This window comes from Monodon monoceros, unplaced genomic scaffold (genome assembly GCF_005190385.1).
Source record: "Monodon monoceros isolate NGI ecotype Baffin Bay Population unplaced genomic scaffold, NGI_Narwhal_1 Super_Scaffold_3, whole genome shotgun sequence".
Taxonomy (NCBI): Eukaryota; Metazoa; Chordata; class Mammalia; order Artiodactyla; family Monodontidae; genus Monodon; species Monodon monoceros.
The window spans coordinates 49,355,787-49,376,771 of NW_021703780.1; positions in this window are offsets into that span (position 1 = coordinate 49,355,787).

Here is a 20,985-nt window from a genome sequence, read left to right on the forward strand (position 1 = left end):
GAACTAAATAAGATAAAGATAAAAGATGATTCGTCTACAGGCAAATAGATACCATTATTAATGTTCCTGTTATCATTAATGGTAGTACTGTATAAACAACAATGAATTATAATAAACTGCTTTTTAAATTATCTTATGTTTCTTTATAATTCCCATAGTGGTTATCACATACCACCTACAGGGTACACATTCAGTAGAAACAAGTAGCTTGATTTGATATGTTCGCAGAGAGTTAGTGAGGGCATTTCAACCTGGGAAAATAATCTGCAATGCTGACACAAACTGTTGCCATCGAAGATTCTACCTGAAGTGGAAACTGTACCATTATTTAACAGCTGCCTTTTGTGTAGGCATTTCACAAATATTTCATTGAAACTACAAGTGAGGAAATCATCATTTAATAAAAAGTTTGAACTCAGTTGTCCACCTTCACAACTATACACCTTCCCCTAAACCAACGAGTCTCAAGCTTCAGTTTGCATCAGGATAACCTAAGATTGCCAGAACCTGCCCCCTAGAGGTGTGTCATGAGCCAAGAGTCTGCATTTTTAACAAGTACCCCCATATCGTTCTTATTATGGAGCTGCCCAGACCTCAAACTTCACAACAATGGAAAGGGCAGAAAAACAAATCTAAAAAAATCACAGTTTTTAAAAATTAAGATATAATTGACATATTAGTTTCAGTTATACAACATGATGACTCCATAGTTATATATATATTTATATATAGTGAAATGATCACCACAATAAGTCTAGTTAATATCTATCACCATCCATAGTTACAAATTTTTTTCTTGTGGTGAGAATTTTTTTTTTTTTTGCGGTACGCGGGCCTCTCACTGTTGTGGCCTCTCCCGTTGCGGAGCACAGGCTCCGGACGCGCAGGCTCAGCAGCCATGGCTCACGGGCCCAGCCGCTCCGCGGCATGTGGGATCTCCCCGGACCAGGGCACGAACCCGCGTCCCCTGCATCGGCAGGCGGACTCTCAACCACTGCGCCACCAGGGAAGTCCCGGTGATGAGAATTTTTAAGATCGCCTTTCTTAGCAACGTTCAGATACACACTACAGTTTTAACTAAAGTCACTGTGCTGTGCATTACATCCAGTGACATTTAATTTATAACTGGAGGTTTGTACATTTTTTCCCCCTTCATCTGTTTTGTCCACTCCCCACCCCACCTCTGGCAACCACCAATCTGTTCTCTGTATCTATGCATATTTTTTAAAGTTTTGATCATCAAGTTTTGCAACTGAATCATCTGCTGAAGTCTTTCTATTTTGTTCTTGTCCATGTAGATAAGCTGGTTGGCCTATGGCAGAAAGAGGTATTTTGTTGCTTCCCAGACTTCCTTAGTTAAACCAGCCATTTGTAATTCAAATAATGTATTGCTATGACCTCCTTGGACTTGTTTCATATCTAAGTCATGGGTCAGAAGCACAGTCCCTGTCATGAACAATAACAACTGCCATTTCTTCATGTTCTCTTACATCCCAATTGCATGTCTCAAACTCCAAACCCAGAACCAGGTTACTATCCATAACCTAGCACCATTTTCCATGAGCATGGCTTCTCTGTGTAAGAACCTGAAAAAAAATTGTCTCCACAAATTCAGAGAAAATTTGTATGCTTGGGCAGCAAATAAGTCCAAGGAGAAAAATGGAGAAAGAGGCTACTGTGTGTCCACAGCCCATATTTCAATAATTAATGAATTTGTTGGACACTTTATCTATGATAATACATTCCCTGGAGGCCACCAGATATCCATCCAGTACCTGGGTCAGGTCAAGGACCTCAGGGATTGTCTGGAGCTTTACTGAATAGTAGGAACCAAGCAGAAGCCTACCTAGTCTTAGATGAGGCAGAGATGAATTTAGGAAGGAATTAAATGTATTTTTCTTTTTTGGTGCTGCAGTCAAAAAGATGGTTTAAAATCTGAAAGGGGGCAGACAGCACAAATGGGAAAACGTGGGGAGAAGACCTCACCCTGGTCTCCGAAGGCAGTCAGGTGTCCTGAGTCATGTTCCTAAGAGTTATGATCGTCTATAGTAAACAGGTTGGAACAAAAAGACACAGGCCCATCTCATGCAGCCCTGGGGACTTGTTCAGGGCTGACTGAAGGAAGATTATAAGAGCAATTATGATGAAATCCTTATAGAGATGCATTCCTACACGCTGGATCTATTACAAATGTAATTAGGTGCTTGTTGGTGGATGGCTTATCATCTGGGCATCCTTGGTATTATTCGAGTGGTTGGCACAGCCAGGCCTGGAGCTAACCCACATTCTCCTGATATTTACCTGTCAGAGTGTAGCAGTAGTTAAAATTTTAGTACCTTGCAAGCACTTTATTCATTGCAATACTATCACGGTTTCTGGTTTTTAGTCCTTTGGAAAGCAAATCATTTGCTGTAAATCTAAGACTGTCCTAAGGGACAGGATATAACACAGAGACCGCCTTAGGGAAGTAAAGCAAATGGTTTGGCCAGCATAACAGACTGAAGAATGGTGCCCCAAAGATGTCATGTTCTAGTCTCCAAAACCTGTGAATAGGACTTTGCCTACATGATTAAGTTAAAAACATAACATGTGAGATTACCCTGCATGATTCAGGTGGGGCTAATGTAATCACATGGGTCCTTATAAGAGGGAGTCAAGAGTATCAAGGTCATAGAGAGGAGACTTAATGTCCAAAGTAGAGGTTAGAATGATGAACATTTGAAGATGAAGCGAAAGATCACAAGCCAAAGAATATAGGATGCCTCTAAAAGCTGGAAAAGGCAAGGAAATAGATTCCTCCCAAGAGATTCCAGAAGGAATACACCCCTGCTGACACCTTGATTTTAGGGCCAGAGGACCTATTTTGAACATCTTACCTCCCAAACTATCAGATCATAAATTACATAGTTTTAAGCCATCACGTTTGTGGGAATTTGCTACAGCAGTATCAGGAAACAAATATAGCCAACGTGCCTTAAATTGAGAAGTGCATGGTGTGGCATGTTATTGTTCACAAGACAGATGCCGTTTTGGTTTACAAGCCTTAGAAAGAATCATTGTTCTGCAGGTGATGATAACTGAGGTAGGCTTGTAGAAAGAAATGAGGTGAACACAGCACTAGGGAAGCAAACAGAGGAAGAGTTATTAACATACAACAACCAGAAAGACAAGAAAGGGCCAACAAGGATAAAAGTAGGTTAAAGAAAAGTTTATTACAAGCATTATTGGATAGAAGTTCTCAAACTGTGCCACGGGGTGGAGTCAAGATGGCGAACTAGGAGGACGCCGAGTTTGCATCTCCTCACGACTAGGGCAACCACCAGGCACTGGTGGGAGACCACGGACACCTAAGGGGACGGGAGGAACCCTCAAGCGACCAGGTAGGACGTGGGGGGTAGTGAGGGGGGAGGAGAAATGGAGGTGGGACGGGACTGGTGCCCCTGGGGGTGGCTGGGGGAGGGGAAGGGTTTCCACATCCGGAGGCGCCCACCCACAGTTAGGAGATCAACAGGGATGGGGCGGGGGGGGGGGGCGGAGACCCTTGGGAGAACAAAGGATTGGAACGGAATGCGGCCAGTGTTCCCCCTGCCCACTTTGGCCCAGGGAGCCTGCTGAGGGCCTGAGCCTGATCCCCTGCCTACCGAGGCTCCCTCCTGCCCCGTGGGGCCTGAGGGAGTGGGAGGCAGGGAGCGGGGAGGAAAAGTAGAGACCAGACAGATGGGACCAGTGCCCCTGAGGGGCAGCTGGGGTAGGCGAAGGGTTCCCATGCCCAGAGTGGCCCACCCATGGTTGGGGATCAGCGGGAACCTCGGGAGAGCAGATGGTTGGAAGGGAACACAGCCAGCATTTCCCCTGTCCACCTGGGATCCCTGGAGAGCCTGCTGAGGTCCTAGGCCTAATCCTCCACCCTCCGAGGCGCCCTACAGCTGCCTACACTGAGCCTAAGCCCTGCCCCCACCCCCGCACCCAGGGCCTTACCTCCGTACTCCGCACTCCAAGGCCCCCCTCTGGCCCTGCTGCCTTTGCCAGCCACGCCTAAACCCCGCCCCCACCTAGACCCCATCCCCCAAGGCCTTTTCCAGCCATGCGGGTCCTGAGGCTAGGCCCCGCTTCCCACGCTAAACCCCGCCCCCTGCCTAAGCCCCGCCCCCCCACAGCCAAGGCCTTTTTTTTTAGGTTGTGGTTCTGTTTCACCTTGTTGTAGTTGTTTCACTTATATTTTTATTTTTCCTAATATATTTTTTACTTTTCTAATTTTATTTTATTTTTTATTCTTTGTTATTATACTACTCCTTTTTTTTTTCTTTCCTTTGTTGCACTGTGTGGCTTGAGGGATCTTTGTTCCCAGGCTGGGGGTTGGGCCTGAGCTCCTGTGGTGGGAGCGCTGAGTCCAAACCGCTGGACTAACAGAGAACCTCAGACCCTAGAGAATATTAATCAGAGTGAGGCCCTCATCTCGGCACCAACACCCAGCTCTACCCAACTGCCTGCAAACTCCAGTGCTGGACACCTCAGGCCAAATAACCAGTAAGACAGGAATACAGCCCCACCCATGAAAAAAATGAGACCACAAAAAATTATGTTACAGACAAAGGAGCAAGGTAAAAACCTACAAGACCAAATAAATGAAGAGGAAATAGGCAAACTACTCTGAAAAAGAATTCAGAGTAATGATAGTAAAGATCATCCAAAGTCTCGGAAATAGAATGGAGGCATGGATCGAGAAAATACAAGAAGTGTTTAACAAAGACCTAGAAGAACTAAAGAACAAACAGTGATGAACAACACAATAACTGAAATGAAAAACACACTAGAAGGAATCAACAGCAGAATAACTGAGGCAGAAGAGTGAATAAGTGAGCTGGAAGACAGAATGGTGGACATAAATGCTGAGGAGCAGAATAAAGAAAAAAGAATGTAAAGAATTGAGGAGAGTCTCAGAGACCCCTGGGACAACATTAAATGCACCAACATTCGAATTACTGGGGTTCCAGGAGAAGAAGAGAAAGAGAAAGGGTCTGAGAAAAATATTTGAAGAGATTATAGTTGAAAACTTCCCTAACATGGGAAAAGAAATAGCCATCCAAGTCCAGGAAGCGCAGAGCATCCCACACAGGATAAACCCTAGGAGAAACACATGAAGACACATAATAATCAAACAAACAAAAATCAAATTCAAAGAAAAAATATTTAAAGCAGCAAGGGAAAAGCAACAAATAACATACAAGAGGATCCCCATAAGGTTATCAGCTGAGTATTCAGCAGAAACTCTGCAGGCCAGAAGGGGGTGGCAGGGTATATTTAAAGTGATGAAAGGGGGGCTTCCCTGGTGGCACAGTGGTTGGGGGTCCGCCTGCCGGTGCGGGGGACGCAAGTTCGTGCCCTGGTCCGGGGGGGTCCCACGTGCCGCTGAGCAGCTGGGCCCGTGGACCGTGGCTGCTGGGCCTGTGCGTCCAGGGCCTGTGCTCCGCGGCAGGAGGGGCCGCGGTGGTTAGGGGCCTGCGTGCCGCAAAAAACAAAAACAAAAACAAACAAACAAAAAAAAAGTAAAGTGATGAAAGGGAAAAACCTACAACCAAGATTACTCTACCCAGCAAGGATCTTATTCAGATTCCACAGAGAAATCAAAAGCTTTACAGACAGACAAAAGCTAAGAGAATTCAGCACCACCAAACCAGCTTTACAGCAAATGCTAAAGGAACTTCTCTAGGCGGGAAACACAAGAGAAGAAAAAGACCTACAAAGACAAACCCAAATCAATTAAGAAAATGGTAATAGGAACAGACATATCGATAATCACCTTGAATGTAAATGGATTTAATGCTCCAACCAAAAGACACAGACTGGCTGAATGGATACAAAAACAAGACCTGTATATATGCGGTCTACAAGAAACTCAGTTCAAACCTAGGGACACATACAGACTGAAAGTGAGGGGAGGGAAAAAGATATTCCATGCAAATGGAAATCAAAAGAAAGCTGAAGTAGCAGTACTCATATCAGATAAAACAGACTTCAAAATAAAGACTGTTACAAGATATAAGGAAGGACACTACATAATGATCAAGGGATCAATCCAAGAAGAAAACATAACAATTATAAATATTTATGCACCCAACATAGAAGCACCTCAATACATAAGGGAAATGCTAACAGCCATAAAAGGGGAAATTGACAGTAACACAATAATAGTGGGGGACTTTAACACACCACTTATCCCAATGGACAGATCATCCAGACAGAAAATAAATAAGGAAACAAAAGCTTTAAATGACACAGTAGACAAGACAGATTTAATTGATATTTATAGGACATTCCACCCAAAAGCAGAATACACTTTCTTCTCAAGTGGACACAGAACACTCTCCAGGATGGATCACATCTTGGGTCACAAATCAAGCCTTGGTAAATTTAAGAAAATTGAAATCATATCAAGCATCTTTCCCAACCACAATGTTATGAGATTAGAAATCAATTATGGGAAAAGAACTGTAAAAAACACACACACATGGAGGCTAAACAGCGCACTGCTAAATAACCAAGAAATCACTGAAGAAATCAAAGAGGAAATTAAAAAATACCTAGAAACAAATGACAACTAAAACACGATGACCCAAAACCTATGGGATGCAGCAAAAGCAGTTCTAAGAGGGAAGTTTACAGCAATTCAATCTCACCTCAAGAAACAAGAAAAATCTAAAATAAACAATGTAACTTTACACCTAAAGCAACTCGAGAAAGAAGAACAAAGAAAACCCAAGATTAGTAGAAGGTAAGATATCATAAGATCAGAGCAAAAATAAATGAAATACAAATGAAGAAAACAAAAGCAAAGATCAATAAAACTAAAACTTGGTTCTTTGAGAAGATAAACAAAACTGATAAACCTTTAGCCAGACTTACCAAGGAAAAGAAGGGAGAGGACTCAAATCAATAAAATTAGAAATGAAAAAGGCAGGACTTCCCTGGTAGTGCAGTGGTTAAGAATCCGCCTGCCAACGCAGGGGACACAGGTTCGAATCCTGATCTGGGAAGATCCCACATGCCAAAAAGCAACTAAGCCCATACGCCACAACTACTTAGCCTGTGCTCTAGAGCCCACAAGCCACAACCACTGAGCCTGCATGCCATGACTACTGAAGCCCACGTGCCCTAGAGCCCACGCCCTGCCATTACTGAGCCCACACACCACAACTACTGAAGCCCGTGCGCTCTAGGGCCAGCAGGCTGCAACTACTGAAGCCAGCGCGCCAAGAGCCTGTGCTCCACAATGAGAAGCCACTGTAATGAGAAGCCCGTGCACCGCAACAAAGAGCAGCCCCTGCTCAGCACAACTAGAGAAAGCCTGTGCACAGCAACGAAGACCCAACAAAGCCAAAAATAAATTAAGGGAAAAAAAAAGAAATGAAAAAGGAGAAATTACAACGACACCGCAGAAATACAAAGGATCATAAGAGACTACTACAAGCAACAATATGCCAATAAAATGGACAACCTGGAAGAAACTGACAAATTTTTGGAAAGGTACAACTTTCCAAGACTGAACCATGAAGAATTAGAAAATATAAACAGCCCAGTTACAAGTAATGAAATCGAAACTGTAATTAAAAATCGTCCAACAAACAAAAGACCAGGACCAGACGGCTTCACAGGTGAATTCTATCAAACGTTTAGAGAAGAGTTAACACTTACCCTTCTCAAACTCTTCCAAAAAATTGCAGAGGGAGGAATATTCCCAAACTCATTCTATGTGGCCACCAACACCCTGATACCAAAATGAGACAAAGATATAACAAAAAAAGAAAATCACAGACTAATATCACTGATGAAGGTAGATGCAAAACTCCTCAACAAAATACTAGCAAACAGAATCCAACAGCACATTAAAAAGATCATTCACCGTGATCAAGTGGGATTTATCCCAGGAATGCAAGGATTCTTCAATACATGCAAATCAATCAATGTGATATACCATATTAACAAACTGAAGAATAAAAACCATATGATCATCTCAATAGATGCAGAAAAAGCTTCTGACAAAATTCAACATGGATTTATGATAAAAATTCTCCAGAAAGTGGGCATAAAGGGCATAATGGTAAAAAAACTGAAAGGATTTCCTCTATGATCAGGAACAAGACAAGGATGTCCACTCTTGCCACAATTATTCAACATAGTATTGGAAGTCCTAGCCACGGCAATCAGAGAAGGAAAAGAAATAAAAGGAATACAATTTGGAAAAGAAGAAGTAAAACTGTCACTGTTAGCAGATGACATGATACTATACGTAGAAAATCCTAAAGATGCCACCAGAAAACTACTATAACTAATCAATGTATTTGGTAAGGTTGGAGGAAACAAAATTAATGCACAGAAATCTCTTGCATTCCTATACACTAACAACGAAAGATCAGAAAGAGAAATTAAGGAAACAATCCCATTTACCATTGCAATGAAAAGAATAAAATATCTAGGAATAAACCTACCTAAGGAGGCAAAATACCTGTACTCAGAAAACCATAACACACTGATGAAAGAAATCAAAGATGACACAAACAGATAGAGAGACATACCATGCTCCTGCACTGGAAGAATCAATATTGTGAAAATGACTATACTACCCAAAGCAATCTACACATTCAATGCAATCCCTATCAAATTACCAATGGCATTTTTCACAGAACTAGAACAAAAAATCTTAAAATTTGTATGGAGACAAAAAAGACCCTATATAGCCAAAGCAATCTTGAGAAAGAAAAACGGAGCTGGAGGAATCAAGCTCCCTGACTGCAGACTATACTACAAAGCTACAGTAATGAGGACAGTATGGTACTGGCACAAAAACAGAAATATAGATCAATGGTACAGGATAGAAAGCCCAGAGATAAACCCACGTACCTATGGTCACCTAATCTATGACAAAGGAGTCAAGAATATACAGTGGAGAAAAGACAGCGTCTTCAATAAGTGGTGCTGAGAAAATTGGACAACTACATATAAAAGCATGAAGTTAGAGCACTCCCTAACACCATACACAAAAATAAACTCAAAATAGATTAAAGATCTAAACGTAAGACCAGACACTATAAAACTTTTAGAGGAAAATATAGGAAAAACACTCGTTGACATAAGTCAAGGAAGATCTTTTATGACCCACCTCCTAGAGTAATGAAAATACAAACAAAAATAAGCAAACGGGACCTAATTAAACTTAAAAGCTTTTGCACAGCAAAGGAAACCATAAACAAGACGAAAAGACAACCATCAGAATGGAAGGAAGTATTTGCAAATGAAGAAACGGACAAAGGATTAATCTCCAAAATATACGAACAGCTCATACAGCTCAATATCAAAAAAAACAAACAACGCAATCAAAAAATGAGCAGAAGACCTAAAGAGACACTTCTCCAAAGAATACATACAGATGGCCAAGAGGCACATGAAAAGATGCTCAACATCACTAATTATTAGAGAAATGCAAATCAAAACTACAATGAGGTATCACCTCACACCAGTTAGAATGGGCATCATCAGAAAATCTACAAACAACAAATGCTGGAGAGGGTGTGGAGAAAAGGGAACCCTCTTGCACTGTTGGTGGGAATGTAGATTGATACAGCCACTATGGAGAATAGTATGGAGGTTCCTTAAAAAACTAAAAATAGAACTACCATATGACCCCACAATCCCACTACTGGGCAAATACCCTGAGAAAACCATAATTCAAAAAGACACATGGGGGCTTCCCTGGTGGCACAGTGGTTGAGAGTCCACCACTCTCAATGCAGGGGATGTGGGTTCGTGCCCTGGTCCGGGAGGATCCCACATGTTGCGAAGCGGCTGGGCCCATAAGCCATGGCCGCTGAGCCTGCGCGTCCGGAGCCTGTGCTCCACTACAGGAGAGGCCACAGCAGCGAGAGGCCCACATACCACAAAAAAAAAAAAAAAAAAAGACACATGTACACCAATATTCACTGCAGCACTATTTACAATAGACAGGATATGGAAACAACCTAAATGTCCATCGACAGATAAATGGATAAAGAAGATGTGGTACATATATACAATGGAATATTACTCAGCCATAAAAAGAAATGAAATTGGGTCAATTATAGAGATGTGGATGGACCTACAGTCTGTCACACAGAGTGAAGTAAGTCAGAAAAAGAGAAACAAATATCGTATATTAACGCATATATGTGGAATCTAGGAAAATGGTACAGATGAACCTATTTGCAGGGCAGGAATAGAAATGCAGATGTAGAGAACAGACGTGTGGATACAGCAGGGGAAGGGGAACGTGGGATGAAATGGGAGATTGGGTTTGACATAAATACGCTACCATGTGTACAATAGATAGCTAGTGGGAACCTGCTGTATAGCACAGGGAGCTCAGCTTGGTGCTCTGTGACGACCTAGATGGGTGGGATGTGGGGCAGGGAGGTCCACGAGGGAGGGGATAAATGTATACATATAGCTGATTCACTTCATTGTACAGCAGAAACTAACACAACATTGTAAAGCAATTATACTCCAATTAAAAAAAAAAAAGTTCTCACACTGTCCCAATATGAAAATTTGAGGTGCAGAGAAAACATGCCATTACACAGCTGGTAAATGGCAACCAGAACTTGCACCCAGGAAGTCCAGCTTCCCAGCCTGTGCTCTTCTTAGCCTCTTTGCTCTCCAGTCTCCCGTATGGCTGTGACATGACCCACAATTGTTTGGATGGGCAAGTTCTTCCAGCACGTCAAAGACTAAAGAACTGTGTAGGGGACCACTGACTGCACAGGAGTGCTTTAGCTACAGATGGTAAACACGGGCAGGAGAGACAAGAAGGGCAAGACAAGAGCAGGAGTAATCTGGATCCAAGGAATGTCATCAGTCCATCAGAGCCAAGAGGCAGTCTGATGAGAGAGGTCATACGAGTCAGATGACAGAGATGAAGGCAGTGAATAGGGCCTGAGCGGCGGGAGGTGGGGGTGGGGGCTCAGAAGAACAGGAGCACAACTGGAGGGAAGGATACGTGAAGGCCAGGCCAAGCTCTGCCTCAAACAGGATTATCAGGGCAGCCCCTGTGATTGGATCCGTAACTCTAGCATCTGGGGAATCTCTCAGAGTGGACCTTCGGAATACAGGAAACTAATAGATATGCAGCATTCAACTGTGCACCAAAAGCAATTCCAAGAATATTTATAGAAACTTAATAAGAGCTCTACACTGGAAACTACCCAAATGTCCATTAACATCAGGATATATAAATAAATGATGGCACTTTTACACAGTGAAGTACTATTCACCAATGTAAACAGAAGACTTCCAAGTACACTTGAAAATACGGTTGAATCTTATAATGATACGTGAGGGAAACAAGACATAAAAAAGCACATATTTTATGATTCTATATATGAAGTTCAAAAACAAGCGTAAGCAATCAAAAGTGTTAAAAGTCATGATAGCTGTTACCGTGGCAGGGGGTGGGTGGATGTTGTCTGAAGTGCAACACAGAGGTAGCAGGGCTTCTAAGACAGTACAAGTAACCTGTCTTTTAATACAGGTGCTGGTTACATGAGTGTATTCGAGAATTCTATACTTATTTGTGCACTTTTCTGAATAATAACTTTAATAAACATATGAAAAAAGTAGAAATACAAATGGATCTCTGGGGTGATAGGAGGTGTTAAAAAATAACATTTGAGGGCTTCCCTGGTGGCGCAGTGGTTGAGAGTCCATCTGCCGATGCAGGGGACACGGGTTCGTGCCCCGGTCCGGGAAGATCCCACATGCGGCAGAGCAGTTGGGCCCGTGAGCCATGGCCGCTGAGTCTGCGCGTCTGGAGCCTGTTGCTCCGCAACGGGAGAGGCCACAACAGTGAGAAGCCCGCGCACCGCAAAAAAAATAATAATAATAACATTTGCATCTAAACTGAGAATTAATCAAACTGGGCTCAGCATCTTTAATTGGCTGCTGGAGAAAAATGTGATAGCTGGTTGAGAAGAATCAGGGCCCCATGCTGTTGCCAGCTGAGCTTTATTTAATGCCACTTGGCCCTCACATGCTCACTCACTGTGTCAGGGACAAATCCTTGTTGCTTGCTATTACTAATTACTGGCCACAGATAAATTGACTTACCATTACTTCTCACACAGATTAAGTATTTCTTCTGATTAATGGTTCATTCATATCTGTGGATGGATCCAAACACCCATGTCCTAAATATTCATCCATGTCCATTGTAAAAGAGATCGTAGTTTCACAGCTCTGTGAAATAAACCAGGATCTGTGTTTAACTGTCCAGTTACTGGTATAAACTTTCTATCATCTAGATACACTAGATATTATCTAGATCCATTTCCTCTCCTTTTTTTGAATAGTCTCTAGTTCCCTGTTGATAAGCACTGAATTTTGATTTGTGCTCAGAATCACTTTGTCTAAGAAAATTTCCTTTAACAAGATGTCACCAAGGTAATCAAGTCAACAAACTTTTTTTTTATAATGGGGATTACAAGTACAAAATCGACTGGGCAGGATGGGTGAAGACAGTGGTGATAGTTCAGGATGTGTCTAAGCCGATACTGTTACAGCCAGTTGTAAGTTTTTCAGTAAAACAGAAAGTCAGAAATATGAATTGTCCAATTTTTAAATGTTGTCAACAAATTTTAAAAATTTCATTTGGTATAAGCCAAGCAAACCATATCTATGATGGGACTCAGCTCAGGCATAGCCAGTGTGAGCCTTCCACAAGCGTGATTTTATTCACTCCTCACAAATTCCCCATGATGTGGGCATCATACAGAGAAGGCTCACAAAGGTAACTGTTCTGGTCAAGTTCACACAGCTACCAAGGGGTCAAGCCAGGGTAACATTCAAGTCTAATTATCCAAATTGCTCTTCTTTTCCCCATGAGAAAAGCCCGATTTTGTAGCACTGATATTTGGGCTACAAATCAGAATGATGCCTTTTTACTTACAGTTACAATGAGTGAAAAGGTAGAACTATTTGCATTATTTGATAAGGAATTTGTTTTTTGGAAATTGACTGGAAATTCTGTACTACAAATAGAAAAGCATTACCCAGTATCGGATTTCTCATTATGATTCTGGCAAAAATATTCATCATAAAGATGCAGCAAGTAAGCCAATCACTTTATCTTGGACAATTCAGTGACCACAAAGGGACATGATTTTAAATTATTTCTGGATAACAAGTGACAAATGTCATTTAGTGGAATAAATTTGTGGAGAGTCAGAATCCCTCTGTTTTGGTTTGGATTGTACCAAGCTTTCTACATGTTTATCCTCAGTGTGATTTTACAGAGAGAAGTCTTTTTTTTAATTAAAATAACTTTATTTTATAAAGTTTTTTAAAATAAGTTTATTTATTTTTGGCTGCATTGGGTCTTTGTTGCTGCATGTGGGCTTTCTCTAGTTGTGGCGAGCGGGGGCTACTCTTCGTTGCGGTGTGCGCACTTCTCATTGCAGTGGCTTCCCTTGTTGCAGAGCACGGGCTCTAGGCACGCGGGCTTCAGTAGCTGCAGCACGCAGTCTCAGTAGTTGAGGCACACAGGCTCTAGAGCTCAGGCTCAGCTGTGGCGCACGGGCCTAGTTGCTCCGCGGCATGCAGGATCCTCCCGGACCAGGGATTGAACCCGTACGGTCCCCTGCATTGGCAGGCGGATTCCCAACCACTGCACCACCAGGGAAGTCCCCCAAGAAATCTTTTTTAAAAATTATTTGGAGAACAAAAAATACAGAATTGTTAGGAAATACTTCTCACTTGGTTCGTGATATCCCAAGTTGACATTAAATGCAATTTGTCTTTGAAGAAAAGTGAAACCACTTGCAAATAATATGAAATGAGGTTGATGAATTACATGTGAGAAGAAAAGATGGCCTATTTGTCTTAAATTATATTTTGAGTTTTTGTTTTCTCTAATATGGAAGGGTATAAGCCACATCTAATGGGTTCCAGCCCTTTCAGATTGCAGGGCTGGAGCTAGGCCTTGATTGTCTCTAAAAATCACAAGATTCTTTTCAAATGAGATGCTTGTTTGCTTCACACCTTGGTATGGCTTTAGCTATTTCGGTTATAAATTTGCATTTGTTAGGCTATTTGGTTAATATATATGGGAAAGTGTTAATATCATTCTTCAGACGTTCACTATTCAGCAAGCCACATGGGGCTGTGCTGTACACAAATTCATTTTCAAACCCTGCTAACCACTGAAATATTGCTTTTTCCTCCTTTTGATATTACTTCTTAGTCTTTTCAACTTTTCAAAAGTACTTGCATAAACATCTTGCCACATATACCATCTTCCTTCCCAGAACAATGACTCAGACCTTAACCAAGAATGTTAATTATGTTCTCCTCACACTGTTTATCACATGAACTGGCTTAGACTTGAACATAAAAATATTTGCTGTGAGCATGGCTTCACCTTTTACTCTAGACATTCTATAGTTTCATGGGCAGAGAATATCAGGCACTTAACCTTAAAAAATAAAAATAAAAGACTTAGGCCCTAAAAGGAGTTTCTACTTGGTTACTGCTTCCCACCAGAGGAAATCAGTCAATATATTCACCAATTCCAAGATCATTATTACGTTGGGAACTGAAGGAAAAAAAGAGAAAACTACATATGTATTTATATATAGTTTACTATTTAGTAATATATATTATTATATATAACAATTCTTAAAATTTAATAATTTATGTTATATAGAATATGTTAACATATATACACATACATATTAATGTGACATTCTATCTTCAGGCGGTTTACAATCTATAAAAAAGTTGATGAAATAAAAAATACATAGGGCTTCCCTGGTGGCGCAGTGGTTGAGAGTCCGCCTGCCGATGCAGGGGACACGGGTTCGTGCCCCGGTCCGGGAGGATCCCACATGCCGCGCGGCCGAGCCATGTGCTCCGCGGCGGGAGAGGCCACAACAGTGAGAGGCCCGCGTACCGCAAAAAACAAACAAACAAACAAAAATATATAAAACTATTTTAAATGCAGATACATTTTGCTTACATTTTTATTTAAAATAGCCCCTGATAATATTAACACACTCTTACACAGCTTTGGACACTAAATAAATATGAGGCAGGTGGTACTGTTAGATTATTTAGAGAATGTGTTACATGCCTATTTCATATAGTTTTTAACCTTGTATATGTCAATTCAAAAAAACAGTGGACTAGGGAATGTCTGGACTTAAGGGCAAATTGCAAAATTATTTCTTTTGTTGATAAGTGGTATAGAATAATCACAGAATCAAAGGGCACTCTAAAGAGCTCCTTTCTTCATCTTTAAGCCAATACTGAATTTTGTTGTTTTTCAAATGATTATTACAAACACAAACACAAAGTGCCAAATGCTAAGCCAGGTTCTTATGAGAATTATAATGGCAATTGGTAGTCCCCACCCTAATGAAATCCTTCATCCAAATGGGCAGCACAAATGTAAGCAAAATCTAAGTGGACCTCAGGTGGTGAAGAGTGCTGGGTGCTGAGTGCCCGGTCTACGCATTCCAAGTTAGACCCTCCTGTCGTGGTGGGGTTGCTTTCAAATCCTGTCTCAGTAGCACATGCCACGGGGAAACAGCTGCAAACATTCATCATTAAAACATTGACATGCCAGCGACATGTCAGAGTTTCAAGACAAATTACATTTGTCCCTCTAGATCCTACTATCCTTGGCTTTTGCCCCAAATGCAAAGCTCTCTTACAATACTGTATCCTTATTGACCCCCTGGGCACTTGACGATTCTAATTTTTTGCTCAGATCTCTACCAGTGTTTCTTTTCTTCCTCCTGTTTATTAGAGACATCCTTGATACATTCTGGCTACTAGCTGCCATTTTTTGCAAATATCACCCAGTGTGTCATCTGTCTGTCAACTTTGTTTATGGTGCCCCTCATTGAACATAAACTTTGAAGTTTGATGTAGTCAAGTTCACTGACATTTCCCTTCTGGTTTATGATAGAGGGAACAGAGCTTATTTATAAAATCCTTCCCACCACATTATCACAAAGACAAATCCGTATTCTTTGTTCTTAATTTTCAAATTAGCTAGGCCTCAATTCTTTGGTATGAATGCAAAATAAGCTTGTCATTTTCTTCAAAAAAATCTTGCTGGAATTTTACTGAATTTATAGACTAATTTGGGGAGCACTGACATCTTTAAAGTGTTAGATCATTGCAAATATAAACAATATTTAGCTCTCCATTCATTCAATTCCTCATCAGTATCCTACAATAGAGCTTACAAATGTCCTATCAATGGTTCTTTTTTTTTTTCTTTATTGGAATATAACTGCTTTACAATGGTGTGTTAGTTTCTGCTGTATAACAAAGTGAATCAGCTATACATATACATATATCCCCATATCTCGTCCCTCTTGCGTCTCCCTCCCTCCCACCCTCCCCATCCCACCCCTCTAGGTGGTCACAAAGCTCCGAGCTGATCTCCCTGTGCTATGCGGCTGCTTCCCACTAGCTATCTATTTTACATTTGGTAGTGTTTGTATGTCCATGCTACTCTCTCACTTCGTCCCAGCTTACCCTTCCCCCTCCCTGTGTCCTCAAGTCCATTCTCTAGTAGGTCTGCATCTTTATTCCCATCCTACTCTTAGGTTCTTCATGACCATTTTTTTGTTTTTGTTTTTAGATTACATATATATGTGTTAGCATACGGTATTTGTTTTTCTCTTTCTGACTGACTTCACTCTGTATGACAGACTCTAGGTCCATCCACCTCACTACAAATAACTCAATTTCATTTCTTTTTATGGCTGAGTAATATTCCATTGTATATATGTGCCACATCTTCTTTATCCATTCATCTGTTGATGGACACTTAGGTTGCTTCCATGTCCTGGCTATTGTAAGTAGAGGTGCAATGAACATTGTGGTACATGACTGTTTTTGAATTATGGTTTTCTCAGGGTATATGCCCAGTAGTGGGATTGCTGGGTCGTATGGTAGTTCTATTTTTCGTTTTTTAAGGAACCTCCATACTGTTCTCCATAGTGGCTGTACCAATTCACATTCCCACCAGCAGTGCAAGAGGGTTCCCTTTTCTCCACACCCTCTCCAGCATTTATTGTTTCTAGATTTTTTGATGATGGCCATTCTGACTGGTGTGAGGTGATATCCCATTGTGGTTTTGATTTGCATTTCTCTAATGATTAATGATGTTGAGCATTCTTTCATGTGTTTGTTGGCAGTCTGTATATCTTCTTTGGAGAAATGTCTGTTTAGTCCTTCTGCCCATTTTTGGATTGGGTTGTTTGTTTTTTTGATATTGAGCTGCATGAGCTCCTTGTAAATTCTGGAGATTAATCCTTTGTCAGTTGCTTCATTTGCAAATATTTTCTCCCATTCTGAGGGATGTCCTTTCGTCTTGTCTATGGTTTCCTTTGCTGTGCAAAAGCTTTGAAGTTTCATTAGGTCCCATTTGTTTATTTTTGTTTTTATTTCCATTTCTCTAGGAGGTGGGTCAAAAAGGATCTTGCTGTGATTTATGTCGTAGAGTGCTCTGTCTATGTTTTCCTCTAAGAGTTTGATGGTGTCTGGCCTTACATTTAGGTCTCTAACCCATTTTGAGTTTATTTTTGTGTATGGTGTTAGGGAGTGTTCTAATTTCATTCTTTTACATGTAGCTGTCCAGTTTTCCCAGCACCACTTATTGAAGAGGCTGTCTTTTCTCCATTGTATATTCTTGCCTCCTTTATCAAAAATAAGGTGACCATATGTGTGTGGGTTTATCTCTGGGCTTTCTACACTGTTCCATCAATGGTTCTTTTATTGTCTTTGTTATTTCCTGAATATTGTAGCACTTTTGTTAGTACTGAGAATATCTTACTTTTGTTTATAATTTCTTGATTATCATTGTGAAACGAACACTATTAGTTTCTAACTATCTTCAACCATGCTAACTCTCTTATTAATTCTAATAATTTCTTGATTTTGTACAATTCTATGTAGATGGTTAAGTCATCTGAAAATAATAATATTTTTGTCTTTCCTTCTCCTACGCTTATAACATTAGTACTTTAATTGGACAGAATCTCCAAACTTTTGTTGAACAGTAGCAGCGATGAAAGGGTTTCTTGTCTTTTTCTGGTCTAAAAAAAAAATACATCTAAATTTTTTCTCTTATGTTTTATGTTTGTCTAAGTTTGGAAATGTTTTTATGAATGAAAGATACTTCCCTTTTGATCATCATTTTCTGAGAGTTTCTCCTATAAATAGGTGTTGAAGTTTAAGTCTGTTTATAGAGCAGATGAGATATTCATGTGAATTTTTTCTTCAATTCCTAATGGGGTCCTCAGAGCCAGGATTAAGGAAGGCAAGTGAGGCACTTATGGCACAAAATGTAAGGAGGCACTCAGCCCTACCATGCATGCCTCTGAAATATTATACCCTAGATGCCACCCCTAGAAGTGATTAACATGGATAGATCTTCTAATGTTAAACTTTCTTTCCATTCCTTGAAGAAGCCCTAATTGATCATGATGCATTTTTAATACTCTTTTAGATTCAGTTAGTTAATATTGTATCTAAATTTTTTGCATCTATTATCATCAGTTAAGTGAGCTGATGATTTTCTTTCTTTTACAGCCCTCATCCAGTTCTGGAATTCTAGCTTCTGAAAAGGAAAGGGATAATTTCCCTTTGATTCTAACTTTTTGGAAGAATTTGTATAGGATGGGTATCTACCCCTGTAAATCTTTCTAGCTCTGGAACACATTATGTGGGGTGAGTTTGAACAAGTCTTTTTAACTCTCTAGACTTCAATTCTCCTCCTTTGTGAAATGGGGATAATGAAACCTGTCTGACAGGTTTGTGGAGAGGATAAATGGTAACGTAATGCTGTTAAAGTACAAAGCATTGAGCTTCACCCAACTTCCTTGGGCTTCCTCGCCTTTGTGGACCTGCCCCCCCCCCCCGCTCTACCACTACACTCAAGGTTTACATTATGCTGTTGATCCTTCTCCAGCATTTACTTCCATTTCATTTGTGTCACCACACCTGTCGCTCCCTTCCTTGTCAGCCACAGCCCATTCTCGACTCCTTATGGCTAACTCCTTTATGTTGGAACGCGGCAGAACGATGTTTTTGAAAAATTAACAATGTCCTTCCCATCTCATTTATCTCCTGTTACCTCATGATCCTTCTCCACTTTGGGGAGATGTTCAGAGAGCTCCATGATCCTTACATCCAGAAAGGAACAGAAATGCTGAAAGAAATGAGTATATTACTTTTTTAATAAATAAAGTGTATTTAAATAAATGAGTATATTACTTTTTTCTTTCAAAAATCTACATTTTCAAGAGGAAAAAATAGTTATCATAAATAAATGAGTATATTACCTTTTTCTTTCAAAAATCTACATTTTCAAGAGGAAAAAATAATTATCATAAATAAATGAGTATATTACTTTTTTCTTTCAAAAATCTACATTTTCAAGAGGAAAAAATAGTTATAAGCATAAAATATACACCAGAATTGGGAAAAAAGATAGATCTTGTTAGAATAAGACTCAAGACACACTACCCTCCCCAAACGCAAACCACCTCGATAAGGTGGAAGACAGGGTTGAAACACTGAACAGTGATATGGTTCGTAGGTTGATATGGTTCATATCAACCATGATATGGTGGAGAGGCAGTGTAGACACTTCAAGGAGGAATAGGCTGAAATGTGCCCCTCCTCTGGGATCCTTTGGGGATACAGATATAACAGGAAACTTAGATAATTCTGGAGATTCCAGTGCAGGGGAAACCTATGCTCTCTTTCATAGACAGACCCCAGGGAAATGGCAAGATGTCCAATCAGAAGCGCGTGTGTGTTCTGTTCGGGCAGATGGCATTGAGAGAGCCTCTCATTGCCCACTGCCCCAGGGTGGCATCGACATGGTACAGTGTGCATACAAGATGAGCCTAGAAAGGACCAACAGAGGGCCACAAGGGGTCAAGCGAACTTTTCCAATCACAGTGTGGCCCAGATTTGGAGAATGACTCCAAATCCTAGGAGTTGCCTGAGAGTTAAGTGAGAGAGAACTAGCTGTGGGGTTGGAGCCTGGTTACTGGGACCAACTCAGGAAGGAACAACCTGGATCAGCACCTAAAGACAGACAGGAATGAGGACACCTCGGTGGGTCCAGCATGGAGAGCTGATGGCCCAGGCCTGCCTGCTTCCCCCAGGGCCCTGACATGACCATAAAGCCCACCAGAACTCAGACGCCACGCCAAGAAATGGGCAAGAAGGAGGAATCTAGAACTGACTGTCCGAAAGTTTTCACAAACTGGCCAGATGGAGGGTTTAGAGTGGAAATTGTGTTCTCTATGGAATCCTGAAGTCACGTTTCTTGCATACCCGGGTTTGTGAAATGAACTTTCTACCTACTACACACCTGCATCTCCCAATTGAAAAAAATGCTTGTTGAAGATGTGGCAATGTGTTCCGTTGGAACATACCAATTGTTATGACCTCTGGCAAATGAGTCAGACTCTCTTTGCCTCAGTCTCCATATCTGTAGATGGGAGTGGGGACTTCATTGCAGCTTGTTTGATAATGAAATGAAATACTGTGTGTTTCCCAGCGCTGAGCACCTACTTAGTATTCAGTGTTGATCACTTCATTTCCTAACTCTAAGTCCAGGGAGAAAACATGGGGGAGGTGGCTACAGATATTAAAAAGAAAACAAAGAACTGGGGGAAGGTCTGTCGGAAGACTATTAATGCTGTTACTGCTAATTATGAGACTGGGTGTGCAGCTCCCGGACAGAGACCACAATCAGCAAAATTTGCAGTTTGAGTCTCACTCCAGTTAGCAAGGCCAGGCCTGTTGATTAGCCAGGAGTCCAAGTTCTTACCAGCCTTTTTCATCCCCATTTGCAGCACCCTGGGCATCAGCTGTGCAAGACCGTACCCTGGTGACCTCCTCCAAAGGACACCCACGATATGTGTTGTT